At 43.5% G+C, this 18,105-nt stretch overlaps 1 protein-coding gene across 13 annotated transcripts in view; it reads right to left on the bottom strand.

The window, feature by feature from the left end:
- The window catches only part of ZNF185 (zinc finger protein 185 with LIM domain), a 220,858-nt gene that overhangs the window by 200,509 nt on the left and 2,244 nt on the right, over positions 1–18,105 (bottom strand). The window lies entirely within an intron of this gene.

Here is an 18,105-nt window from a genome sequence, read left to right as displayed (position 1 = left end):
GGGCATGGAAGCAGGAAGATCGGTGGGCCATACTGCAGCAGGCAACGCTGTAGACCGTTGGCTGGTTAGGCTCCGCCGGTGACCCGCAGCCTCTCCTGCTGCCACCGGCCTGCTGATTCCCCAGGTGTGCCATGCACACCCAGTCACACTGGGCCTGGCCTTGCAGCTCTGGTGCTCCTCTTTGCCATCGTGGGGATGGGATCCCGCGATGCCCTTGCAGCTCTGGCGCTCCTCTTCGCCATCACAGGGATGGGATCCCATGATGGCATTGCTCTAACAAGCCTCTTCCGGTTGGGTGGGCCTGGGTCCAAATTGCGTGGGCAACTGCCCACCCAGGCCCACCTGGAAGATAGTACACTAATCACAAAAATTATTAGGATACATGGACACGCATACGCGTACGCACACACACACACACACAGATATGGTGTTCTCAGAAAATCTTCTTCACCTTGGAAAGTAGGTTAAAAACAAAACAAAAAATATACCAAATCCTTGAAAAAATATGGCACCTTGGGTATCATTCATAAAGGAAATGTTCCCATAATGTGTTTATCTAAACAAAATCTTTATTGAATGATGCCCCTAATGTCACAGTTAGCTAAAAAGATGTTCCGTGCCTGAAATGGTCATCTGTGATCTAGCTGAGCATTCTGACTCATTCATTAAATTAATTGTGCAGTCTCTCACTGAATGTCTGTGACAAATTTGGTTCCCTCCCCATAGTGCTAGAATTAAGACAAACTATACTACCTTTAAGATAAACAACATTAAATCATTTGTGGCTTTGTTTTTTGATGATGTCATTTCCTAAGAAAATAAAACCTAGAAACTGTATGTCCTGAAGAGGATGGGGAAGTGAAATCAAATTGTTTCCGGAAAAAAAAACAAAAAAAAAAACCAGGCAAAAGACACTAGTGCTAAACTGTTCAAGGTACTGCAAAAACCATTCCAAATTCTAAACTGAGAATTTGAATACGATGCAAATCTAACCTAACCTAACCCTTATTAACAGTCATTCTGGTTCATCAAAGGATCACTCAATGTGGTGGTTTATAGCAATAAAAGTACAGAATGAAATGCACACACACACACATTCAAATGGATTGAATCCATCATAAATACATAATACAAATCAATATATAATTTAAAAATCCATTATATAATTAAATACATAATTCACTCCATTTCTAGAATGATATGCTTTTTCTGGTATTGATTTATTATAATATTGGTCCCCAATATTGTTCTTATCGGATAACATTTCTTATTTGTTTCTTGATTTCTCTTATATACATATTGTATTACTTCTTTTATATATCTGAATTCTAGATGTCTGTTTTCTATACTTGTAATTATGAAAAATTCTGAAAATAAAAAATACAAAAATAAATACATAAATATATCAATGCTAGTTACCTAGCATTGATGATTAAAATTACCCTCCCCATTCCTATCCAGGCAAATTCCTTTTCATACTTTGGCAGGGCTGATAAAGGGGCAGCTCCTTGCATCCACCCACAGAAGGGGCAAGTTTCAAATATTCCACTTTGGGGATAAATCTGCAGAATTTTTTTATCTGCAGATGTTGCACCAGATTTCAAAGGCAATCTGTGTCTGTGTTTTCCCTTTATAAACCAACATAGGTATAAAGGATCTGTGCAATTTTGCACCTACTTTTTCTGCAGGTAGAATTTCTGTGGAAAATAACATGCAGTCACCCAAAACACCAACGCCCGGGAACCCCTCTCCCATGGCGGCTAAAAGGACATCAGTTGTACTTGTAGCCAAATCAAGGGAGGGAAATATTCCATCAGCCAGTTTACCTGGATAAATCACTATTTGCCTGTGAACATGACTTTGCAAGTTGTCTTCCCTGGGCCTTAGGCAAAATACTCCATATTCCTTCTTCCTCTAGCCTCTTCTACAGACTGCTTTTGTAATGATCCAATACTTGAATTTATATGCAAGACTTTGAAGGATTCTGCACTCTTGTGCGATATACCCCAATTAAGTACAGATTTCCTTGATGGATAATGAAAAGGAAACTTTATTTTCCACTTTCACTGCTTGTAAACTGCCTCTCCAGAATTTAATCCCATTTATCTTAAATTTTCTTAGTCATGACTTTGTTTTCTTACCTAAGGCCTTCTATTTGTTTTTGTTTTTTTTAAATTTTGTCTTGTCTGTAGAGATGTGATTCAGCTGAACCTTTTGGTTCGGCCTTCGTTATTGGCCCGCCGTGGGAAATTTCATTTTCCTGTGGTTCGGCTATCTTGAAATGAACCCTTCAAATTTAATTAATTACAAACCCCCACCTTCCCCACCCCTCCAAAACTTGCCGAAAGTCCCTGGTGGTCTCCCCCTCTTGGGCCATCGGCTGCCAGTAATCAAAATGGTGCCGATGGCCCTTTGCCCTTACCATGTGACAGGGGCTATCGGTGCCATTGGCCAGCTTCTGTCACATGGTAGGAGCAATGGACGGCCGGCACCATCTTAAAAAATGTCACGGGCCACCCATTGCTCCTACCATGTGACAGGGGCCGACCAATGGCACCGGTAATCTCTGTCACATGGTAAGGACAAAGAGCCACCGGCGCCATTTTGATTAGTGGCAGCCGATGGCCCAAGAGGGGGAGATCGCTGCCGGGACCCTGCTGGACCACTAGGGACTTTTGGCAAGTCCTGGGGGTCAGGAGGGTGAGGTATTGCAATTAATTAAATTTGAAGGGTTGGGGTGGGTTTGGGTTTTTTTTGTTTTTTTTTTAATGTGCCCTTTCTCCCCCCCCCCCCCCCCCCCCCCAGAAAACAATAAGAAAACCACATGAAATTTCGTGGGTTTTCCTATCATTTCTTCGACTCCCTGAAACGCAACGAAATAGGAAATATCGTCTCTATTTCCTATTTCGTTGCAAACATAAGCACATCCCTACTTGTCTGTCTTTCTATCTGTCCTGACTAGATTGCAAGCTCCAAAAACAGGGACTGTCCATTATGTGTCTATGTATAGCACAACATACATCTGGTACGTGCTATACAAATCATGAAAACAACCACCATAGGCATATAGATAGATTAAGAAAGAGAAATCTTGCAGTAGAGCTTTGCAAAGCTATTTCTAGCAATGCATGTAGATTTCAGAAAAGGGACAGAGATAATGGCAACGACTGGCAGACAAGATGCGTCTATGGTTTTTGCCATTATGGCTCTATGATAATGATCTTCTTAGATTGAAACTGAGATACAGTGTTTGGATATACTGTGCAGCAGATCACTGTTTGTCCAAACAGACACATTTGATCACTCTTATAGTAAAATAAATCTGCCTTAAATCCAACTGAAATTCCCTCTTTATTATCCTCAGTTCAATATGATCAGAAACTTTATCAGATGGCTCTGAAAATCTGTGTGTGTGTTGTGTTGTGGTGTGTGTGTTGTGTTGTGGCATGTGTGTGCCTTATAACTTTGCAATGGCTGGATCTAGCACCACCAAAGTGCCATCAGACTTTTCTACTTTACAAAGTTGGTGAGTAATTTGAGCGGATGGGGGAAAAGTTGGCAATTTTTCCATAAGTAATGCAGGGGGTTGAGCCAAGACTATCTAGAATCTTACTTTCTACAGGTTATAGTTTCAGATTTTGTTGTTTTTTTCATAGTACTCATATGTTGACCTTTTCAAATACTTAACACTAGTGCCTGATGTCGGAGCCTGATGCTGGTGCCAGACAAAATGGTAGAAGCTAATGTTATGAACAGAATTACTAGACGTATGAATAGACATTGCTTAGGGAAGAGCCAAGACAGATTTAGGAAAGTTGAAGTCATGCCTTACTGATATTTTAGAATATTCTGAAAGTATAAACATATGAATAAAGGTGAGCTGCTATCCACTGTAAATTTGATTCATCTGTGATTGTAAATGACCTTTGACCAATGTACTGTAACAGTTACTTACAACTTGTTTTGTAATCTGCTTTGAGGCCACGCGTGGAAAAAGGCAGAATAGCATGTGTCTATAAATAAATACATAATAAAACAAATAAATAATATAGTGTATTTTAATTTTCAGAAGGCATTTGATAAAGTCCCTCATGAGAGACTCCTCAAGAACTTAAAAAGTCATGGGACAGGAGACATTGTCCTGTTGTGGCTTGATACTGTAACTGATTAAAAGATAGGAAACGGAGAATAGCACTAAATGGTTAGTTTTACAAATGGAGAGAGGTGAACAGAGGCATGCTCCAGGGAATATGTTAATTCATGTATTCAATAATGACCTGGAAAAGGAACAATGATTGAGGTGAGCAAATTTGCAGATGGCATAACATTATTCAAAGCCATTAAAACCTGCACTTATTGGGAGGAATTGCTGGAGAACCTTCAAAGATTTGGGAGCTGGGCATCTAAATGGCAGATGGAATTTAACATGGACAAATGCAAAGTGATGCACATAGGGGAAAAATAACCCTGACTATAGGCATAATTCATTTTGTGAAGTTGACTGGTTCCCCCGGAATTGTCATGAGAGACTGGGGCTGAGCCAGGTCCATGTGAGGTAGAGGCTGTTAGAGGCTGTATATCACTTCCTCCTCCCTTCCCCTGGCTGATTCTTTCCCTCCATCCAGCACTGATTTGGGCAGTAGGAGTAGGAGAGCAGTGGCAGTTATCAAGGCCATGCCCTCCTCCTCTGCCACCCAGGGCTGATTGCTGCTTTGAACGTGCGGTGACGTTACAGCCACGCGGTTCAAAGCAGCAGTTTGGCTCAGGAGACCAATAAGGAGGACAAAGCCTGAAAACCTGCCACTACTCTCTTCCTCCTGCTGCCTGATCAGTGCTAGAGCTTGGAGGAATGGGGAGTTAGGATCAAAAGCTGGAGGGGGGGGCTTGTGGAAGTGGAGCTGGGGAATGGGAAATTTTTTGGGGGGGGAGCATTGTGAAAGAGCATGATTTGATAATGTTTTTGTTGGGGTGAGGGGATGGGCTGTGAAAGGAGCTGGGGATAGGGATTTGGGGTAGGGGGTTATGAAAGTGGTGCAGGGGAGTTGTGTGAAAGAGGGGCCGAATGAATGGGGGGGGGGGGGGTAAGTGAAATCATGGTTTGTGTGAAAGAGGGGCTAAGGGGAGAATAGGTCTTTGGTTGTGTATACATTTGCATTTGTGATGGGGAGAAGAAATAAAGGACTGAGGATGTGGAGAGTAGAGATGTGAGGAAGAGAAGGGCTGAAGTCTGGAGAAAAACAACTCCCTCTCCAAATCTCCCACGCAAGTTTCCATAACCTCATTTACCTACTCTTTCCCGCTCCTTATTCCCAATATTCTCACCTCCTTCCCATTCCCCAACCTCTGGCCTCCTTGTCCTAACCTGTTTTTTCCTCCTTCTATCCCTCTCTTCTCCCCATCCCAATCATCTCTTGCTCTCCTCCCCTCATCCTTGAGATCTCCTTTCTGTCTTCCCCCAAATCCAGACCCAAGATCTTTCATCCATAAAACTCCTAATTCCATAAAATGTCTTTTTAGGAGATGAAAATAAATGTTATACCCCCAAAGCAAGTCTGGAAAACTACTTTATTGTTTTGTATGCAAATATAAAGTAATACTATTGAATATGCAAAATGATTCAAATTTGTGCAAATGTGCCATGGATTTGCCACAGAATTTCCTAACTATTGCCACAGAGCTACCACAGGAAGCTAGGGGCCCTGACTATAGTTAAACAATGCTGGGATTCGTATTAGGAGGTAGGGATGTGAATCGTTTTAGGACGATTAAAATTATCGTCCGATAATTTTAATATCGTCTTAAACCGTTATGGAACACAATACAATAGAGATTCTAACGATTTATCGTTATAAATCATTAGAATCGTGAGCCGGCACACTAAAACCCCCTAAAACCCACCCCCGACCCTTTAAATTAAATCCCCCACCCTCCCGAACCCCCCCCCCCAATGACTTAAATAACCTGCGGGTCCAGCGGCGGTCCGGAACGGCAGCGGTCCGGAACGGGCTCCTGCTACTGAATCTTGTTGTCTTCAGCCGGCGCCATTTTCCAAAATGGCGCCGAAAAATGGCGGCGGCCATAGACGAACACGATTGGACGGCAGGAGGTCCTTCCGGACCCCCGCTGGACTTTTGGCAAGTCTTGTGGGGGTCAGGAGGCCCCCCCCAAGCTGGCCAAAAGTTCCTGGAGGTCCAGCGGGGGTCAGGGAGCGATTTCCCGCCGCGAATCGTTTTCGTACGGAAAATGGCGCCGGCAGGAGATCGACTGCAGGAGGTCGTTCAGCGAGGCGCCGGAGCCCTCGCTGAATGACCTCCTGCAGTCGATCTCCTGCCGGCGCCATTTTCCGTACGAAAACGATTCGCGGCGGGAAACCGCTCCCTGACCCCCGCTGGACCTCCAGGAACTTTTGGCCAGCTTGGGGGGGGGCCTCCTGACCCCCACAAGACTTGCAAAAAGTCCAGCGGGGGTCCGGAAGGACCTCCTGCCGTCCAATCGTGTTCGTCTATGGCCGCCGCCATTTTTCGGCGCCATTTTGGAAAATGGCGCCAGCTGAAGACAACAAGATTCAGTAGCAGGAGCCCGTTCCGGACCGCTGCCGTTCCGGACCGCCGCTGGACCCGCAGGTTATTTAAGTCATTTGGGTGGGGGATTTAATTTAAAGGGTCGGGGGTGGGTTTTAGGGGGTTTTAATGTGCCGGTTTTGCGATTTTACGTTTTTTTGATTTTTCACGATTTTTCACGATTTTTCACGATATTTTACCCCCCCAAACGGCAACAATACGATTCCCTCCCCCTCCCAGCCGAAATCGATCGTTAAGACGATCGAGGACACGATTCACATCCCTATTAGGAGGTATCCCTCATCCAGTGGATCTTAGATTCATAATACAATGAAATCTTCAACTCAGTGTGCAGTAGCAGGAAAAAAAGCAAATAAACAGGCCGATACAGTAAAGTTCACGGGAGAGCGCTGCTCTCCCGGCGCGCGCACAGGCCAGTGTCCTGTGTGTGCGATTCAGTAAACCAAAATATTTAAATTAGGGCTGGCGGTAAAAAGAGGCGCTAGGGACACTAGCGCATCTCTAGCGCCTCTTTTTGGACAGGAGTGACGGCTGTCAGCGGGTTTGACAGCCAACGCTCAATTTTGCCGGCATCGGTTCTCGAGCCCGCTGACAACCACGGATTCGGAAACCGGACGTTGGCAAAAGTGAGCGTCCGGTTTTCAACCCACGAGCCGCGGGCTGATTTTAAATTTTTTATTTTTTACTTTTTTTAATTTTTGGGACCTCCGACTTAATATCACCATTACTGTATCACGCGGGAATGACTAATAGGGCCATCAACATGCATTTGCATGTTGCGGGCACTATTAGTCTCGGGGGGGGGGGGGGGGGGGGTTGGACATGAATTTTCGACATGCTATTACCTCTTACTGAATAAGGAGTAAAGCTAGCGCGTCAAAAACGCGCGTCCAAATGCCGGTTAACAGTGCGCTCCACTGGAGTGCACTGTACTGTATCAGCCTGTACATGTGAGGGACTATTTGAAAAGAAACAGAAAACAAAACAGGGAAAATAGTAAAAGCCTCTGTATAGATCCATGGTGCAGCTGTACTTTGAGTATTGTGTGCAGTTCTGGTTGCCCCATCTCAAAAAAGATATAAGCGCAACAAAGCAGATTAAGAGGATGGAATGGCTCCCTTATAAAGGAAGACTACATAGGTTTACTGCTCTTCAGCTTGGAAAAGTGGTGACAGAGGGGATGTGAAAGAAGTTTATAAAATTCTGTATAATGTAGAACAAGTAACTAGGGAATGGTTATTTACTCTTTCAAATAATATCAGGACTAAGGGAGACTTCATGCAACTAACTAGTAGCAGATTTAAAACAAATTTAGGAAAATATTTTTTTCAGACAATGCACAATGAAACTATGGAATCTGCTGCCAGAGAACCGTAGTCAAGGACAATCGTACAGCAGAGTTTAAAAAAGGTTTGGACAAGTTCCTGAAGGACAGGTTATCAACAGTTATTAGGCAGATATATTTTGATGTCTCCACCTTTACTTTTAGGAAGGACTTAGCAACATAAAATAGACTTTCCTATTAGGATCTGCTGGGATTGTGCGTGCAGGGTGGAACTTCTTGTTTTCAGATCTTTTGCATGAATATCATTTGAACAACTGGGGGTCCAGCTCTGTAAGCCATATTCATGCTTGGGTTTGCTTGGACCTGACACAGTTGTAGAATAAGAGCACAACTGATGCATGTCATCCTCTGTTTATTACCAAAAAAAAATCTAGTCCATATAGGAAGGGCCACAGCATAGATACTGAAACTAGGAAAACAATAATGTCTTAAAACAAGTATGAGAAAATAGAAATATCAATGTCAAAATGACAATTTCTTGAGCACATAAAGCCTTCATATTACAGTGGAATGGGAAAGAAGTGCTTTCCCCTCCAAATGTTTATGCCACCAAGTGCCTTTCATGCCTTACTTGGTGTGGCTTAACACTGTCATCGATTGTGTCATCGATAGTGCAACATTCTTTTGTAACATTACTACCCTACTACCAAATTCCTCGCACTCCAGCATATCTATAGCAGGTTTGGCAGCATTGCTAAGGCACATAACCTTACATTGGTCCATATGCTAGCTCGGGTGCTATTTGGGTGCCCTAGACACGAACCTATCCAAATCAGTCTATGACCTTTCCTATGTATCCCATTATTCTTTCATCAGTAAATGTAACAAGGTTACGTTCAATATGAATTCCCAAGTGATTTATAAATATTTAGAACTAGTAATGGACTTATAACTGAGAATAATATATTCTATTAAAAAAAAAAAGGTTATATTTACTCCTGGAGTGTGTGCAACGCTTTCTAATAGCACTGTACACTTACAGGGAAGCGTCACAAAAGAAACGATGCTTTTACTTTCCTGTACTAAAATATAATTATACGTACTTTGTGGAAGAAACTTTAGAAGCTATTTTAGGGACAGTGAAAACCCTCTCACCTTACCCAGATATGCTACAGCTCACTAATTTTCATCTGCAACCTAGCCAGTGGCATTCAGAATTTATTCACCGGAGCAGTGAGGAGAGCGCGGGAGTGGGCCAGACTGCTGGGGATTGTGGGATGGGGCATGGACAGTAGGGATGCGCATTCATTTTGAAACAACATGAAAAATGCAAAAAAAAATAACCTGTTTTGTTGTGTTATTTCAAAATGAAATGAAACAAAGCCCTCAATGAAATTTGTTTTTTTCATACCATTTGAAAAATAGCAGGCATTTGCCCCCAGCCTGGTCTCCCCTCCACTACCACAAAAAACCTCAGCATCCCTGAAACTGAAAAACTGAACACCCTCCTGGGACCCTTCCATCCCCTTTCACGCGGCTCCAATGCCCAAAGAGGGAAGAAGTGATTCTCAGTTGCTCTTGCCCCACTGGGTCCTGAAGCTGTCATCATTTCCTTGTACGGCTGCACAGCATATTTTATTGTAAGGCCAGATGGCAAAATGCCTCTGATCTCAGGGCCAGCTGATGCCACTTTCAAATCAGGACCCAGTGGGGCAGGAGCCACCGGGAATCTCTCCTGCCGTATTTCAACGTTGGAGACCCCATTGGTTGGGGTGAGAGAAATGTGGAGGACATAGAGGAAGAGGTAGTGGGGGGGGGGGGGGGGGGGGGGGGATGGTATTAGACTGAGTTTTGTTTTGGTGGAGGAAGGGAGGGGCCCGGTCCCTTAGTTTCCTTTTGTTTCTGTTATTTTTTCTCTTTTCTTTTTTATTTTATTTTATTTCTGATAAATTAAATGAACAGAAATAAGCATCAAACAAAACAAACTTCTCTCTTTGGGAAAAAAAAAGCAAAACATAACAACATTAAAAAAGTGAAACGCAACAAAATATTCTTTGCTACACACGCCTAGTGGTGAGGAGAAATAGAGGAGGTTTGGGGTTTTGTTTTATTTTTTGACCCAGAGAAGAGGCAACTAGTATAGATTTGAAAGAGAAGTGCATGCATCCTTTAGGCAGGCTCTGCCTCTGCATGAGCCGGAAGAGGGTTGCCAGCTCTCCTGGACTGCTCTGGAGTCTCTGGAAATTCAGGGTCAACCTGCAGGACAATCAGCCTGAACAAAACTCCTTGGTAATTCTTAATGGCTACGATTTGTTACATTTGTTTGTATTCTCACCATAAAAGTTGAATGATGCAAGATGCTTTTGTATACTGTAAGTGTCTAAATGCATCACTAAAATACTGATTTAAAAAAAAATAGAAGCTGATAACGAGAGGGATCTAATTTGCCATTAGATAATTCTTCAAGAATGACCAAGGAGTTTTGTTCAGGCAGATTGTCCTGCAGGTTGACCCTGAATTTCCAGAGACTCCAGAACAGTCCAGGGGAGTTGGCAACCCTATTACGGCTCATGCAGAGTCATAGCCTGCCTAAAGGATGCATGCCCTTCTCTTTCAAATCTGTAGTCTGGGTCATGGCTCATATACTCTTTTCACCCAATTACCCTTATTCCTAGAGAACACACCATCAATACGATTACAAAGTTTTTTTTTCCATTTTAATGCAAGTAGCAGTTGCAGGATTAGGTGGAAAAATGCTGTTGTATTAGCATCTCTGATAACACCAGCTTTGGGGCCTGTTTACTAAAGCTTTTCTCCCATTCTGTATCTATGGAAGAAAAGGTGAGTAAATCAGGCTCAGACTGTGATGTGAGACATTGTTTAATTATTACAGAACAGATGCAGCCTCACACACAGACGCACACACATGCAGCCCTATTTACCATACAGCTTCATTCACGTGTACACAGCCCTAGCTACATATACTGTGCATATGTAGCTCATTTTGGTTCTTTGAAAGGTTAAACAAGACAGAGGAAGGTAGAGTTTGAGATGTAATAAGAATTAATCGCTGAGTCTGTACTGTGAAGCATGACAGAAAAAAAGTAAAAAAGAAAAAAAAAGATGCTTTTTTTAAAGTACAATTGTCAGCGGTGCCTTGACTATTATAAGCCCTTGTTTCACCAATAGCAGGAAGCTGCTATTGGTGAAACAAGGGCCTTTGTCGGGGATAAAGCACTGCACCAGAGGGAAATACCACACCAGTTTCTTTATTTGAAATTTCATTTTAGCTTTGCCAAAGGAAAAAGACTGTTCATCTCATCTCTTTATTCATATATCTGAAGCTAAACTTATGCACTTACTCCTGTGCTCTCCTCACTGTCGTCGTCCCCACACACAATACACATACACACACATACACACACCCCACATCACATACACACACACACACACACACACATACACCCACACCCACACCTCTCCTCTTTTTAGCCCCCAACCCACACAATTTTTCTCCCCTCCAGATTTCTCTTATTCACTCATATCACATCACACATGCCATCTCCTCTCCGTCTCCTTTATCCTGATCCATGCAGGATTGGCAACAAGAAAGTGCTTCATCCCTGCCTCTCGCTGCTGATTGGCTCATTGTTGTGATAGCTAGAACCAATCAGCAGCCAGAGGCAGAAAATTGGTAGCAGAGCTTCCTCCTGCTGTTACCTACCATCTTCTTAACACAGACAGAGGAAAGAGACTTAAGCTGAGAAGCGAGAGGGATTTCTAGAACCCAGCGATTCAGGTGCTCTCCCAGAAACCCCGAGTCTCTTGGTCAAATCCAGAGAGTTCCCAGGTATCCCTATGATGATAACAAACCCAGTACGGTGCTGACAAACAGTACCAATATTTCTAATCCACCCCAACTAACAAAATGTCCCAACCAAAGCAACTTGTTTGTTTCCTTGATGTGTGCACAATGTTTATATTTTTAAATATAAACCAGCTGTGAAATATTTCCCTGAAATCAAAATTAGATTGAATTTCTGCTTTCAAACTGAGCGACCTAACTTTAGTTAATTTTTTTCATTAGCTTCTGTGATCTGTCTTCTGCTGCAGTGGGTCCATGAACAGGTTCACCATGGCCTAGAACTGCACTAGTAGTGTTCTCTTCACCTGAAGGATTTGCACTATCACTACCACCATCATTAGCCCTAGTGCTCAGGATAAGGAAGGGCACCATTTTATCCTGGGTGATGTGTGGCTAGTATGAATGTTTCTTTTTCCTTCCTGTTCTACTTCAGTAACAATAGTTGCCTTGCCAAGATTTGGTCTAGATGTTCTATAATGAGGTCTCTGGGTGACGGTACTCCACAAGACTTGATGACAGCAATTTGTTCAGTTATTCTCCCCTGTTTAGACCTCTCCTTATTCTTGATGCGATGTTGTTCCTATGGTGACTAATGCTCAGCATTGCTTGCCATAAGAACATAAGAACATGCCATACTGGGTCAGACCAAGGGTCCATCAAGCCCAGCATCCTGTTTCCAAAAGTGGCCAATCCAGGCCATAAGAACCTGGCAAGTACCCAAAAACTAAGTCTATTCTATGCTACTGTTGCTAGTAATAGCAGTGGCTATTTTCTAAGTCAACTTAATTAATAGCAGGTAATGGACTTGTCCTCCAAGAACTTTAAACACAGCTACACTAACTGCACTAACCACATCCTCTGGCAACAAATTCCAGAGTTTAATTGTGCGTTGACTGAAAAAGAACTTTCTCTGATTAGTTTTAAATGTGCCACATGCTAATTTCATGGAGTGCCCCCTAGTCTTTCTATTATCCGAAAGAGTAAATAACTGATTCACAATAACCCATTCTAGACCTCTCATGATTTTAAACACCTCTATCATATCCCCCCTCAGCCGTCTCTTCTCCAAGCTGAAAAGTCCTAACCTCTTTAGTCTTTCCTCATAGGGGAGCTGTTCCATTCCCTTTATCATTTTGGTCGCCCTTCTCTGTACCTTCTCCATCACAACTATATTTTTTTTGAGATGCAGCGACCAGAACTGTACACAGTATTCAAGGTGCAGTCTTCACCATGGAGCAATACAGAGGCATTATGACATTTTCCGTTTTAATCACCATTCTCTTTCTAATAATTCCCAACATTCTGTTTGCTTTTTTGACTGCCGCAGCACACTGAACCGAATGTTTCAATGTGTTATCCACTATGAGGCCTAGATCTCTTTCATGGGTGGTACCTCTTTAGTCTTTCCTCATAGAGGAGCTGATCCATTCCCCTTACCATTTTGGTTGCCCTTCTCTGTTCCTTCTCCATCGCAATTATATCTTTTTTGAGATGCGGCGCCCAGAATTGTACACAGTATTCAAGGTGCAGTCTCACCATGGCATTATGATATTTTCCGTTTTATTCACCATTCCCTTTCTAATAATTCCCAACATTCTGTTTGCTTTTTTGACTGCCGCAGCACACTGAACTGACAATTTCAATGTGTTATCCACTATGACGCCTAGATCTCTTTCTTGGGTTTTAGCACCTAATCTGGAACCCAACATTGTGTAACTATAGCATGGGTTATTTTTCCCTATATGCATCACCTTACACTTATCCACATTAAATTTCATCTGCCATTTGAATGCCCAGTGTTCTAGTCTCACAATGTCTTCCTGCAATTTATCACAATCTGCTTGTGATTTAACTACTCTGAACAACTTTGATTCATCTGCAAATTTGATTACCTCACTTGTTGTATTTCTTTCCAGATCTTTTATAAATATATTGAAACGTACGGGTCCCAATACAGATCCCTGAGGCACTCCACTGCCCACTCCCTTATCATAAATAAAAAGTATAAAACAAAGAGGCAGCTACTTATTTATTTATCTGTATTTGTATTCCGCAATTCATTACCATACAAATGTTCGAAGCTACCAAGTATTCCTCGTCTGGACTGCTTCTCTCCACCTGGCCTCAAACATTAGGATAAAAATGATAACAGCTTTCCCAGTGAATATGAAAATGTGGTATGTGAATTTAAGTTCTCAAACTGGTATGTGAATGTGCTATGTGAATTTAGGGCCTCATAACCATATTTATAATGTGATGATAGTATCTTAATATAGAATCCCATCGGTTAGGTACATAAGCCACATTTTCTTTTGGCATGTTACTGGTCTTCTGTTTTCTTGGACTTACAGATCAATCAAGACTGGTCTTTACTGGATTTACCAGGAACTTTACTTTGCAGCTACTTGGAATTTATTTTTAAATATATATATTTATTTTTATCCTACCCACCACTCACCCAGCCCAGTCACCACGGATCCAGTCCTTTGCAAGGGGGTCACAGAGCATGGTTCCAGAACCAGTGCCAGACCACTAGATGTTGTGGCTGGATCTCCCCCTCTATCTGCCTGAGGGGGAGAAGGGTTACTTGCAAATCCTGCTGCCAAAGCATAACTCATCGTCTGACAGCTCTTGGATTGCCTCTATGTAATGAGTCGGCTGCTACTGGCTGGTTCACAATGGAAAGGTACCCACATGTGTTAAAAAAATCCTCCTCCAAAACCTGTCACTAATCATCTATTTTGTACCCTAATTGACAGTCTCATCAGAGAGAGGAAATCCTTACTACTTACACATCTAAAACACATTGGTGAGAATCATGCATCTGCTCTGTGAATAGCTGGAAGTCTTCACTTTTCAACGCTCTCCATTTGGCACCTTTCACAAACATTTAGTTTAGTGACAATTTTAAGTAAGCAACAAACAAGCCATAACACTGCTAACAAAACTGTATCCTTCCACAGACAAAGTAAAGCATAATTCAGAAACAGATGCCAACAATGACCAGAGCTGATATAATCTACACATGGAATGAATTAATTATTCCTTATAAAAATATGTTTTATACCTGCAGCATGCATGTCTTGTGCAAAATATTAAGAGGCTTACAGTATGTGTGGTAAACATGCAGGGCATTTGAATTCTAGGACACTGGGTGGTTGGTACAGCCTATAAATATTTTAATCCTAGAGTTGGGCTGATTTGTACTGAGCGGTTAGCTGGTTCTCTGCATAATTAAATTACAGATCTAAGCACAATGACATGCTGCATTCATCCCATAATACCGAGGGGGTTCTCATCATGTGTTAGAGTCACCTAATCTTAAAGGCATATTCAGTGAAACACATTCCCTCCGTGAACATGCAGATACATACAGTGCAGCATATATGAGGGAAAATATGTTGTGAGGTGAGATACAATTCTAATCCCACCCTGGGGAGCTTACTACACTCCAGTGGGGCCATAAAAGATTGAACCGTTTCTTCGGGGCTGGAATCCCTCCTGGCTAGCTTTAGCATTGTTCTCTTTCCCCCAGGGTCGGGATCTTTTGTTGGGGGGGGGGGGGGGGGAAGAGTTACTTTCTTGGCCCAGAGTGCTAGGGGTGACCCCTTTGTAGCTTCATTCTTGTCTCTGGGAGAGGGGCACTTTGCTTCACTGTGGATGCAGAACATGCCGATAACCACACTGGACTCAATCGGTTAGTGCCCAAAAATTAAAAGTCTTCACTGTGGCGAAAGGTCAGATGAGAATGGCAGAGTTAAACTCAGTCCACAGCACCACAGGTTTCTCTGTCTGTTGCAGTCTCTTTCCTCAGTTTGTACAGGAATCTCTAAACCAGGGCAAGGGAGACTTCTACCCTCCAGGGCTTGGAAGAAAATAGAGTCCCCAAGTGGGCAAAGAGTCCTTTGGATGGGCAGGATCCCCTTTCCCCTAACTGGTAAAAGGAAAGCCACAGTCTCTGCACAGAGAGTCCAAACCTCTCTCTCTCCCCAGAGTGAAGGCTCCAGCTGGGGGTCCCCAGCATTCTGCATGATTTCCGACTCAGTTACCTGGGTTTCAGTGTTCTCTTGGTTTAAACAAGTCCCTCGTGTGAGGGATCCAGGCTGGAACAAACAAGTCTAATGGCTCTTTCTGATGGGCAGGAAGAGGGGCAGTCCAAACTTCCTCCCAGACCTTCTTACAGAAATCTTTTTTTTTGCAATAAAAAAAAAAAAAGAGATAAACCTCAGAGTTGGGTCACCACCTTCTCTGTCTTCGTTGAGGATGTGGAGGGGCAGATCTTCCCTAACCTGGGCAGCACCAGGTTCCCCATGCCCCGAAACCAGGTGACGCACAGGGTTTCCACAAATTAAAGTCCAAATCAAGACCAAACTATTCCCCGAGACGCTGACCCTATCCTCCAGGGAGTGGATAGGCAGGGCAGATCTTCGACCCAATTCACAGACTCCCAGCAGGGTTTGCTGGAGTCCTAAGGGGAGGCCAAAAAATCCAATAAAGGAAAAATTGCCTAACACCTCCAATAACTTCAAAACACAAGCTACACTGCCCCAGAGCCCTTCGTAGAGAGATGCGGTATAACCTTTCAAAAGGGATGGCCATTCCAGCTCCCTCAAAGGGAGGAGCTGCAAATGAATGGTTCCTCGCCTTATTCACTAATTGGCATGCACAAGCTAACCTATGAAGTACCCAGGGCTTACTGGTAATGGGACCATAGTGCCCATTAGTTACACAATAAACGTTTTATTTTTATGAATTACAAATGAGCACATAAACAAACAAACAAAAAAAACAAAACCCACCACTAGTAAGTCAGTAAAGACAAGTCCTATAAAAAAAAGTGCATCAAATTCATTTCTCTTTATCTAATTTTCCCCACTGGTATCTGGTCATTATTGTGTAATGACCAGATACCAGGGCAATGCCTAATGTTCAGCAAATTCCCAGTCAGGGTTTGGAATGGAGGCTAAAGGAAGCCGGCTAATGGAAATAGGATTTCTTTACATTATATCCTGTAGAGAGGTATCCACGTTACTCAGATCAAAATGCTTCATGCTAATACTATCTCATTGACCTTTGATGCGGGTGGTCTTTTTTCTACAATATATACAATATATTTGTTTAATGCAGCAATAGCTTTTACTTTTTTAAATGTTTATTAAGCAGTAGCAATTTTCCCTAAGTAGAACTCACATGCTTTGCAAACCAATACAGTAAGGAGTGGTAGGGAGAGCTGCATTAGTGCCGGGCGCACCCGCGGTTGCCGCACGCACAGTCCAGCTCACCTACCGCTCGATACTGTATGTAAATAGCTTGCAAATGCAAGCTGCGTCTAAGAAGCGTCCATGAAGTGTTAGGCCCGCGTAACCCATTTTACTGTATAGAGCGCTATACAGTATCCTGGGTGCGCTGGCCTAACGCTTCACGGACACGCTGGTATCTGTCATTTCAAATGTCATTTCAAATGACATTTGAAATGACAGGTACCAGGAAGTGGACGGTTCTCCTACGCTCAGGATTGCCAGTCCTCTCTCCTCTCCTCCCGAAGCAAGCAACGAAAGTGGAAAAAACGGAAAAAAAAAAAAAGCGAAAAAAAAAGTAGCAAGAGAGAGAGAGGGGAGAGAGGACTGGCAGAGAAAAGCAATGAAGCGACTTACTTTTTTTGCAGCCCCTCTCCAGAGACGGACATTGACGATGAGGGACCACGGCTCCCCTCCCCTGCCTCCAGCTGCACGCGAAGATAGACGCATTGCACGGGCGAAAGCGGCCCCTGTGCATGCAATTGGCCGCTCAAGACTTGACGTCACATGCCGTGACACCAAACGTCGTGACATCACGCCTTGAGTGGCCCAATTGCACGCACAGGGGCCGCTTTCGCCCGTGCGATGCGTCTATCTTCACGGGCAGCTGGAGGCAGGGGAGGGGAGCCATGGTCCTCGTCGCCGATGTCCATCTCCGGAGGGGGGCTGCAAAAAAAGTAAGTCGCTTCGTTGCTTTTCACTGCCAGTCCTCTCTCCCCTCCTCCCGAAAAGCAAGGCTGCTTTTCGCGCCTTGCTTCGGGAGGAGGGGAGAGAGGACTGGCAATCCCGAGCGTAGGATTGCCCGTCCTCTCTCCCCTCTCTCTCTTGCAACTTTTTTTTTTTTGCTTTTTTGCTTTTTTTTTTTTCCCGCTTTTGTTGCTTCGGGAGGAGGGGAGAGGACTGGGGCTGCTCCAGAAACCAGCACCCATGGACGCGGCCGGGGCAGGTGAGCGGGGGCTGGGGGAACGTTTGCCGCCTACCCTTACCCCTGCCTCTAACGCAGGGGTAAGGGTAGGCGGTAAGTTAGCAGGTTAAACGCGTGGAAAACGGCAGGGTAAAAAAGCTATAGTCGGGGCG

This window comes from Rhinatrema bivittatum, chromosome 6, assembly GCF_901001135.1.
Source record: "Rhinatrema bivittatum chromosome 6, aRhiBiv1.1, whole genome shotgun sequence".
NCBI lineage: Eukaryota > Metazoa > Chordata > Amphibia > Gymnophiona > Rhinatrematidae > Rhinatrema > Rhinatrema bivittatum.
The sequence above is the reverse complement of the archived record's forward strand: the minus strand, read 5'-3'. Positions and strand labels throughout refer to the sequence as shown.